Here is a 10,586-nt window from a genome sequence, read left to right on the forward strand (position 1 = left end):
CGTAGTCGCCGTTCTGACTTAGACTTTTGTCATAGCGTTGTACCAACTTTTCAATAGCCTCATCATAGAAGGCAGCCGCCAGTGCTTTCCGCCAATTCTCCACGCTGGCCTACACCTCGTTGTCTGTGTCAAAATGTTGTCTTCAAAGACAGCGGTTCATGTGACCAGAGATGAAACTCGGGGGGCGACAATTGCGGACTGTATTGTGGGTAATCTCACATTTCCATTTGAAAACGATGCAGGAGCATCTTCATTGCCCCTGCAGAATGCGGCTGAAAATTGTCTTGAAGAAGAAACAGCACGACAGTTATGTAATGTTAGCTGCATAGCTTCAGGCGAAATTTCTCACCAGGCACTCGTACTTGGCGGCAGACACTATTTTCTAGACATCTTTACGCACTCACTGCGAGCTCAGAAATGAGAAGAGCGACGTGATGCTAACTGGGGTTATACTAGAGACACTACCCAACACATCTGTGCAAAGCTTTATCGGATTTTCATAGTCGTTTCCATTTCGCGACCGATCGGAGCTTACTTTCTGAACGCCCCTCGTATATGTTGCGAGTGGTGTCGTCGGCGCCTGCCGGCTAGGGCACTGAATATCAATGATAGAGATACGATGTGTGTGAGAGAAAAGTAATGAGATTGATTTTTTTACCTGTCAAAGTATTTTTTTCGAACCACAATATTTTCTCCTTCAAAGTAGTTTCCTTAGGCAGCTACACACCGCCGGAGGCCTAGTCTTCGTAGCAGCATTGAAAGGCTTCAACTGGTAGGGCGTTTGACATATCGGTCGCATTTTTTTAATGTTCTCAAGAGTCCCAAATTGATGTACTTTTCAACTTTTGGGAAAAAGAAACTCACAAGGATTCAGATCAGGTATATAGGGGGGCTTGTGGAACGACAGGAATGCTGTTTGGGGTCAAACATACCGTATTGGAAATGACCATGTGACATGGGGCGTTATTATGATATAGCATCCACTTGTCTGCAATGTCCGGTCTCGTTCGATTTGCCCTCTTCCTGGGCCTCTCAAGGGCATCTTTGTAAATTGGTTGGTACTGTTAAACGTCGGTCTGATCTCACAAGAGCACGCACACGTTCGACCTTTTCGTCTTTTTTTTTTTTTTTTTTTTTAAATTGAAGTTCTCCCTGAGCAAGGTTCATCTTTAACGTGTTCTCGGCCTTCCAAAAATGACCTGTGCCAGCGGAAAACTTGTGCTCTTGATAACGAATATTCTCCATAGGCCTGTTTCAAATTTTTAAAGGGCATACTCGTGGATTCCCAAGTTTAACACAAAACTAGATGGCATAAAGTTGCTCTAAATTCCGCTGTTCCATTTTCGTAACACACAACAGAAACACAACTTCAGTGATGGCGTCCTCAAAAATCACGTGATGGTTGTACATAGCTGAAACTCGGACTGAGCATAGATCAACACACTGGTCTACACAAGTGAAAAAACACAGTGTTGCCAGATCGCCCGCAGTGTCGTTAGTCTCATTACTTTCCTCACACACCTCATATACCAGACTCGAGCGAAGTAATTTGCATCTTTTGTGATGAAAAATTCTCTCAAGACACTTGAGGAGAAGTGTGGGTCAAATGTATTTTCCCAAAGGGGGCACACTTAGATTGCGCTTGGACTGAAAATGCCAACTTAGTTTGCAATTCTCGTAAATAATTTTTGTTATAAGATATGGTGAATCTTAGATTTAGAGTATAAATAACTGATATTAATCACCTTTTGCATCCTGTCAATTAGTAAACCTCTTATACTTATTAACGTAAAAATCTAAAGTATTTCCAAAAGAAAGTACACTTAAGTAAAAATTAAAAGAGGATGCCCATACTTACATCTTCTCCTCTACCGTTTGAAGCTGTTCTGCCTCAAAGCGTGTAACAACAAGCCCATCCTGGTCCATAATAATCGTAAATGCAGAAAACCTAAAAAAGAATGGGTGGTGGATAGACGCCATGGGATACATACAAAATTGAAACACAGTAGTGCAGATGCTGAACCCAGATTAGTAAAGAGTCACTGTAGGGAATAAAATTATTACACATGAAAAAGTAATTAGATCGTACCCTTCGATTATGTGACTGCATAATATATATTTAGACTTCTCATCCCTCTCTACGCTCATTCCCATTCAAAGGCTTGCAGCGACAGATCGCTAGACTGCCTCTTTTTGTGCTGTCAACCACTCGACCCGTGGATGTCCTTCAGACAACGAACAAAAAGCGAAGGCTAAAAAGCGCTAACACCACGACTCTACCGAATTGAAGAGAGTTGTGCCGACCGGAAAATGCCACTAAATTAAATGTCACGTTGTAGCGAGTATTTCCGAGATGGTCCGCGCAAAGCCTAGACAGCGCACGGCGTGCACACCCGGCACGCGTGTGTTTTGGCACACTATAGCCAGGTTTAGGAACTGCGACAGCATTACGTATGTGCTCAACAAGCTGCAGTGGCAGTCGCTATAAGAGAAGGGAGAGCATCACGGGGAAGTTAAATGTTGAATTTCTGATAAGACTCTTCTAAGGAGAGTCAGGCAGTGTCTTATTTTACCCCACATACATCTCGTGAAACGACCGCAAAGAGAAAATTAGAGCATCTGTGGAAGTTTACTGACGGTCGTTCTTTACACGCACCATTCACGAAATGAACAGGGAAGGATTAAAATCGTAATCAGAAGCACTCTGCCCACATTCTGTAAGGTGGCTTGTGGAGTGCAGATTTAAAAGGACAAGAAAGACAATGGCGTATGCTGCGTGTGGGCATGTTGAAAAGCTAAATGTTATACTAGGAGACTCGAAGTGGTGAACGAATTTTGTCATCTCATGTGACACAATGGCTACAGTACTGAGATTAAATGAACTTTAGCCTTGCCCTGCCATCCAGATTCACTTATTTCGTGGGTTCCCAGAATCAGTTGAGGCGATTATTAGTGGGCAGTGCTATCAGAGCTTGTTTTGGCGCCTGTAATGACCTCTTCATAGACGGGGCGCTAAACTCTAAGCCTTCTGGTTCCTGGCAATGACATTTCTCGGTATGCAGGCCTTTATATACGAGCAGTTCTCTTCCCTCCTGCAGTGCTAGACCACAAAGGTATTCGACAAATATTGTGATATTTGGAAAGTAGGATAGAAACTGAAAAAAGAAAGAGAATAAGGGATTAACATTTCGTCGAAAAAGAGGGAATTACAGACGAAACATAAGCTTTGGTAGGACAAGACTAGAAAGTGTATCGGCTGCGCCATTTTCAAAGGAATTATCCTGGCATTTGTCTTAATCGATGTAGGTGAACACAGGAATCCAAAATCTTGGCGGTAAGAAGGGAATTTGAACCTTGCTACTTTGGGAGGAGAGTCAGTATCTCAACCATAGCCCAACCTTCATCACTAGGACCCACACTGGTAGATGAATCTTTCATTTTGTCTATCAGGAGTGCTCCGACGACTGATTTGTTGATAGAACTGGAATGACATGTTTTGTGATAAAACGTTGACCTGTTATAGTGCTCTGTTCTAGTGACCAGAGAGCAAGTTAGGATTATTTTGTTCACAATTGATGTTCATCAGCTACAGTGCGTGCTCTTCAGAATAAAAATAAGTTTTCAGTTGCACAAAATATTTTTATTAAATTCACTTTACCTGTTCCAACAGATTAATCTGCCACCTGCAGAAGTTTAATACAGGATTAAGTCATAGGTAAGCCGGCGGCAAGTAAGGATCGGACGATAACGGCATTCTTACAAACAATCAGTAAAAAAATATAAAAAGTTTTTAAAAACAAGTCTACAATGATTGAACGATGGAAAACTACAACAGGTTTGTTAAAACAAATGTGAAACTCTAGCATTAGAAAAACCATCTACCTTCGTTGAAGAAACATTGAATTGTGCCATAGCGCAAAAAAAGTACATAACTTATGCGATAAGTAGCAACCAGCACACCGTCATATCCAAATAACACATAATATAAGCGGCGAATAGCAACCAATGTCCTGATAACCTGAAGCGATCCAATCACGATTTATACAAAATGGGAGGGCTAGTATGCACAGAACGTGAATAAAATACAAACTAGGACTGCTAGCATCCATTGTACCTTATAAAACCATATAAAATGCCTAACATAAGCATTTATAGAGACAGTTAAGAGTTGGATGAAATGCTGCATGATCAATCAAGTATACAAAAACTTGCAAAGGAGGGTAGTAAAAGACAGGTAAAGAATTCTGTTTTATTAACACCTGATGGTGGCGTCATGGGTTGGTGGAGTAGAGACAGTTCATTGAACTACTCTGTAGGAACATGCCGCGACCATCAGATGTTAATAAACAGAATGCTTTACGTAAGTTTTACTAGCTCCCTATACATGTTTTTTATACTTGATTGGTCGTGTAGCATTTGACCCAGTATTTGTCTTTTTATATCCTTACGTTGAACGTCGTATATGTTTTCATAAGCTTCAGTGGATGTGGCGCTATTAATTGTTTCTTTAACGAAGGGGCCGGCCGGTTTGACCGAGCGGTTCTAGGCGCTTCAGTTTGGAACCGTGCGACCGCTACGGTCGCAGGTTCGAATCCTGCCTCGGGCATGTCTGTGTGTGATGTCCTTAGGTTAGTTAGGTTTAAGTAGTTCTAAGTTCTAGGGGACTGATGACCTCAGATGTTGAGTCCCATAGTGCTCAAAGCCATTTGAACCATTTTTTAACGAAGGATGCCTCTATCGTCCGATCCTTATTCGACCTCTTCTGTTTATCTTCATTATTATTTTTTTTACTGCGTACAGAACAACATCAGGAATGCAGTGGCGACTTTGGATTAAATCCACGCGACCAGTCCCCTCCCCTCCTCCCTACCCACCCTGACCACCCACGCCTATCATTCTTCTCCACTGTCCTCCCACCTCTCCCTCTTTTCTCCTTCATCTCAAAGCCATACCCCTTCTGCTCCCCTCTCAAGCGATGATCTCCGCACTTTCCCCTCTTCCTCTTCCCCTTCCACTTCCCCTTTCTCCTCTCACCTCATTCCTAAGTCGTTTCCCTTCCCCTCTCGACCCCTTTCCTAAGGCACAACGCTTTTTTTTGGAAATAGACCAGTCAGGGAGATTCTATGCTGATATACATACTGGGCTGTCTCTGATTAGCATGTTTCCAAGAATTGAACAAGGCTTATGGAGTTGAAAAATGCGATTGGGAGTTGGTCTAGAAGCTCCGAGATTGGCCTGTTTCCAAGGAAGTAGTGTGATGTAGTGGAGGGAAGAGGAAGGGAGAGGAGACGGAAGAAGAACAGGGGATTGGGAGGGGAAGGGGACGGTGGAGGGGAAGGAGAAAGGGGGAGGAGGATGTACCTTAGGAAAAGGTGAGGCGTGATGTCATGCATTTCCTAGCTTTTGAGTACGAGGCTCGGCCAGACTGCATTCTCGGACCAAACTTGTCACTGCATTCCTGTTAACATACTCAACAGTCAAGTCACTTGGTTTAAGTTTCCCAGAGTTATTGTCATTTTTACCATTTTTTCCTTAATTTATGAACCCCGAATTCGCTGGCATTTATTCCTCTTGAATATACGGTAACGACATATCTTTATAAACAACGAGACAGAATACGTATTTTGTTGGTAGGGTCCTGGCAGTAGGGCATCAACAGGACCTCCACAGATGTTTCCTTGGCAAGGGGCCTCCGGGAGCAACGCCATGAGTGTAAAGAACTGTCTGAGGACGTGACATGCTAGGCCGCAGCTTTCTAGGTGGCGGTATATGGGCTGCCAACCAGACGCTCCATCTCACGTAAGTATCGGTCGCTTTCGTTGCCTGTGTACCAGCAACAAAGTCTAGCGCCCACGCTTATACGAGGGTTGGAACTTAAATAGTGGCAACTGTTTATTCACAACCGATACAAAAGAGTTACATGTTTTCACCTGTTACTGTCCTTCAAAGTAGTCACCAGCGTTGTGTAGAACCCGTTGCCAGCGATGTGGAAGGCGTAGTATACTGTTAGCATAGCCTGTTCTGTTGATGGTAGGAATGGAGCGGTCTACTGCCTGTCGAATCTCTGGAACAGTTCTGAAGCGAATGCCACGAAGTGGTTCCTTGATCTTCGGAATCAAATGAAAGTCACAAGGACTAAAGTTCGGGGAATATGGTGGATGGTACAGTACTTCCCAGTCCCATCGAGCGAACAGAGGAGCCACAGCTTGCGTTGTTTGCGCCCACGAATTGTAGTGCCAAATGATGGGTGGGTTTCGCAGAAAGTGTCGCCGCTTCTTTCGCAAATCTGGTCGTTTTTGGAGCATCACCTGCGACCAGCTTTGCGAAAGAAGTGGTTTCATCAACAAGTTGGGCATACGTAGCAGCTCTATCCTGCCGTGGTTCCAGACGCTGCCACTCCATCTATGTAAGCAGAACACTCTGCCAGTCCTGGTAGTCAGTGGTTTTAACTCCTGATAACGATGGCGGAGACAACTATCGAGAGCTCTAGTGTTTTATTTAAAATGACGCGGGTTGTAAACAGAGAAGATTTTATTGAAGCATGGCACCGGGAAAAGCTTCAAGGTGGCATAATGTTGCGTGGACGTATTGACCTTCAGGCAATTGAACACGGTACACTAACAGGTCAACGTTATTGTGGCAATGTATTCCTTCCCCATGTCCATCTTTTGGAATTTTTGGAAGTTTGTGGTAAGATCTTATGGGACCAAACTGCTCAGGTCGTAGGCCTCTAAGCTTACACACTACTTAATATAACTTACACTAACTTACGCTAAGGACAATACACTCACCCATGCCCGAGGGAGGACTCGAACCTCCGACGGGGGTAGCCGCGCGGACCGTGACAAGGCGCCCTTGACCCCGCGGCTACCCCGCGCGGCCTGCATTTTTCAGGTGTGCATTCGACCCTGACTTCATTCATACGTATGTATGACAATGCGCGACCACCTCAAACAATGCGGACGGAGGAGTTCTTGGAACGAGAGGATATTCGGTGAACGGACTGGCCTGCAAGATTGCCCATCTTGAATCCCATGCTCCAACGCCCATGGCAACAGTTGGCAACTTTGTGGCCACCATAGAATCACGTTGCAGAGCATGCATTGCCGTTCCTGGTGAACGCACACTGTATTAAGAATCAGTTTTCTGAAAACTATATATATGAAGACGGCATCTTTTTTTTCGGACATGTCCGAAAGAACAGATAGAATGAAATTACAATTTAATCAATACAATGAAATGAATACCCTTAGCTGCATACAGGCGCTGCTATACGTCAACGCGGACAGTTGAAAATGTGTGCCTCGACCAGGACTCGAACCCGGGATCTCCTGCTAAGATGGCAGACGCTCTATCCATCTGAGCCACCGAGGACACACCGGATAGTGCGACTGTAGTGACTTATCTCTGGCACGCCTCCCATGAGACCCACGTTCCCAACTTATTGCCCCGCACTATATTCTTAGTGCCCCTGCCCATTATACTCATTACTCGCCGATTCCCGTAAGGACATGTCTGAAAGAACGGATACCATCTTCATATATATGCTTAAGGCTTACTGGCCATTTGACCATCTTCTGTGCGAATGCACAAACAGTGCCCGAACTCTTACGGGAATCGGTAAGGCCGCGAGTAATGAGTGTAATGGGCAGGGGCACTACGAATATAGTGCGGGACAATAAGCTGGGAATGTGGGTCTCACGGGAGGCGTGCCAGGGATAAATACCTGCAGTCGCACTATCCTCTGTGGCCTCGGTGGCTCAGATGGATAGAGCGTCTGCCATGTAAGCAGGAGACCCCGGGTTCGAGTCCCGGTCGGGGCACACGTTTTCAACTGTCCCTGTTGACGTATATCAACGCTTGTATGCAGCTAAGGGTATTCATTTCATTGTATTGATATAATTGTAATTTCTTTCTGAAAACTGTCAAGAGCAGCTAGCTAGGCAGCCCACACGCAACGGAAATATCTTAGATCTTGTAGCTACAAATACGCCGGACCTTATCGACAATGTCGGTACAGAAATGGGGATTAGCAATCATGATGTCACTACGGTAACTATGGTTACGAAAGTTAATATCTCAGTGCAGAGTTTCTGCTAGAGAGAGCAGATAAGTCGTTGTTAGCATCTCACGTAGACAGTGAATTGACATCACTTAGCTCTAGTAAGATGGGCATACAGAAATTGTGGGCAAACTTTAAGCAGATTGTAAATCGTGGTCTGGACATTTATGTTCCTAGTAAGTGGATAAAGGATGGAAAAGATCCACCATGATTCAATAACGAAATTCTGAAAATACTTAGGAAGCAAAGGCTGTTGCATTTTCCATTCGCTAGTGCGAAACTCAGCTTGCCCTTTTCTCACATGATATAGTGCGAACTATGGGTGAAAGACAACAGGAAGATTTCATATTTCTAGATTTCCTGAAAGTTTTTAGCATGTTGCCCCATTGCAGGCTGTTAACGAAAGTACGAGCATATGGAATAAGTTCGCACACATGTGAGTGGTTTGCAGACGCTATTAAGTAATGGAACCCAGTATGTTGCCCTCGACGGCGAGTGTTCGTCAGAAAAAAGGGAACCGTCAGGAGTGCCCCAGAGAAGTGTGATAGGACCGATGTTGTTCTCTGTACACATAAATGATTTGGGAGGCAGAGTTGTTTGCTGAAGATGACGTGGTGCACGGTAAAGTGTCGAAGCTGAGTGACTCTACGAAGATTCAAGACAGACAAAATTTTTAGTTGGTGTGATGAATGGCAGCTAACTCTGAATGTGAAAAAAAAAATGGAAGTTAATGCAGATGAGTAGGAAAAACAGACCCGAAATGTTCGGTTACAGTATTATAAGTGCCCTGCTTGACACAGCCAAGTCGTTTAAATATTTTGGCGTAAGGTTGCAAAGCGATTTGAATTGGAACGAGCATATGAGAACTGTGATAGGGGAGGCGAATGGTCGAATTCGGTTTATTCGAGAATTTTAGGAAAGAGTGGTTCACCTGTAAAGGAGACCCCATATATCACACTGGTGCGCCGTATTCTTGAGTACTACTAGAATCTTTGGGATCCGTACAAGGTCGGATTGAAGGAAGACTTCAAAGCTACTCAGGGGCAGGATGCTAGATTTGTTACCGGTAGGTTCGAACAACACGTGAGTGTTACGGAGATGCTTCGAGAACTCAAATGGGAGTCCCTGGAGGGAAGACGACGTTCTTCTCGATAAACAAAGTTGAGAAAATTTAGAAAACCGGCATTTGAAGCTGACTGCCAAACGATTCTACTGCTGCCAACATATATTGCGCATAAGGACCATGAAGATAAGAATCGAGACATTAGGGTTCATACCGAGACATACCGATAGTCGCTTTTCCCTCCCTCTTTTTTTTGTGAGTAGAACCGGAAAGGAAACTACTAGTAGTGGTACAGGGTACCCTCCGCCACGCACCACATGGCGGCTTGCGGAGTATCTATATAGATATACACTGAAGCACCAAAGAAAATGGTACATGCGCGCATATTCAAATACAGAGATACGTAAACAGGCAGAATACGGTGCTGCGGTCGGCAATGCCTGTATAAGACAAGTGACTGGCGCAGTTGTAGATCGGTTACTGCTGTTACAATGGCAGTTTATCAAGATTTAAGTGAGTTTGAACGTGGTGTTACAGTCGGCGCACAAGCGATGGAACAATGCATCTCCAAGGTAGTGATGAATTGCGTACGACCATTTCACGAGTGTACCGTGAATATTAGGAATCCTGTTAAACAACAAATCTCCCACATTGCTGAGGCCGGAAAAAGATCCTGCAAGAACGGGACCAACGACGACTGAATCGTTCAACGTGACAGATGTGCAACCCTTCCGCAAATTGCAGCACATTTCAATGCTGGGCCATCAACAAGTGTCAGCGTGCGAACCATTCTCCGAAACACCAACGATATGGGCTTTCGGAGCCGAAGGCCCACTCGTGTACCCTTAATGAGTCCACGACACAAAGCTTTATGCCTGGCTTAGGAGCCGGCCGAAGTGACCGTGCGGTTAAAGGCGCTGCAGTCTGGAACCGCAAGACCGCTACGGTCGCAGGTTCGAATCCTGCCTCGGGCATGGATGTTTGTGATGTCCTTAGGTTAGTTAGGTTTAAGTAGTTCTAAGTTCTAGGGGACTAATGACCTCAGCAGTTGAGTCCCATAGTGCTCAGAGCCATTTGAACCATTTTTGAACCTGGCTTAGGCTCGTCAACACCGACATTGGACTGTTGATGACTGGAAACATGTTGTCTGGTCGGACGAGTCTCGTTTCAAATTGTATCAAGCGGATAGACTTGTACCGGTATGGAGACAACCTCATGAATCCATGGACCCTGCACGTCAGCAGGGGACTGTTCAAACTGGTGGAGGCTCTGTAATGGTGTGGGGCTTGTGCAGTTGGAATGATATGGGACCCCTGATACGCCTAGATACCACTCTGACAGGTGACACTTACGTAAGCATCTTGTGTGATCTCCTGCATCCATCCATGTCCATTGTGCATTCCGACGGACTTGTGCAATTCCAGCAGGACTATGCGACACCCCACACGTCCAGAATTGCTA

General features: G+C 44.8%; 1 non-coding gene across 1 annotated transcript; it reads left to right on the forward strand.

The window, feature by feature from the left end:
* Window positions 1-7,749: 7,749 nt before the first annotated feature.
* Window positions 7,750-7,823, forward strand: Trnat-ugu (transfer RNA threonine (anticodon UGU)). Its single transcript has one exon. It is a non-coding gene; the product is annotated as a tRNA-Thr (tRNA).
* The last annotated feature ends 2,763 nt before the right edge of the window (window positions 7,824-10,586 follow it).

This window comes from Schistocerca nitens, chromosome 5 (assembly GCF_023898315.1).
Source record: "Schistocerca nitens isolate TAMUIC-IGC-003100 chromosome 5, iqSchNite1.1, whole genome shotgun sequence".
Classification (NCBI taxonomy): domain Eukaryota; kingdom Metazoa; phylum Arthropoda; class Insecta; order Orthoptera; family Acrididae; genus Schistocerca; species Schistocerca nitens.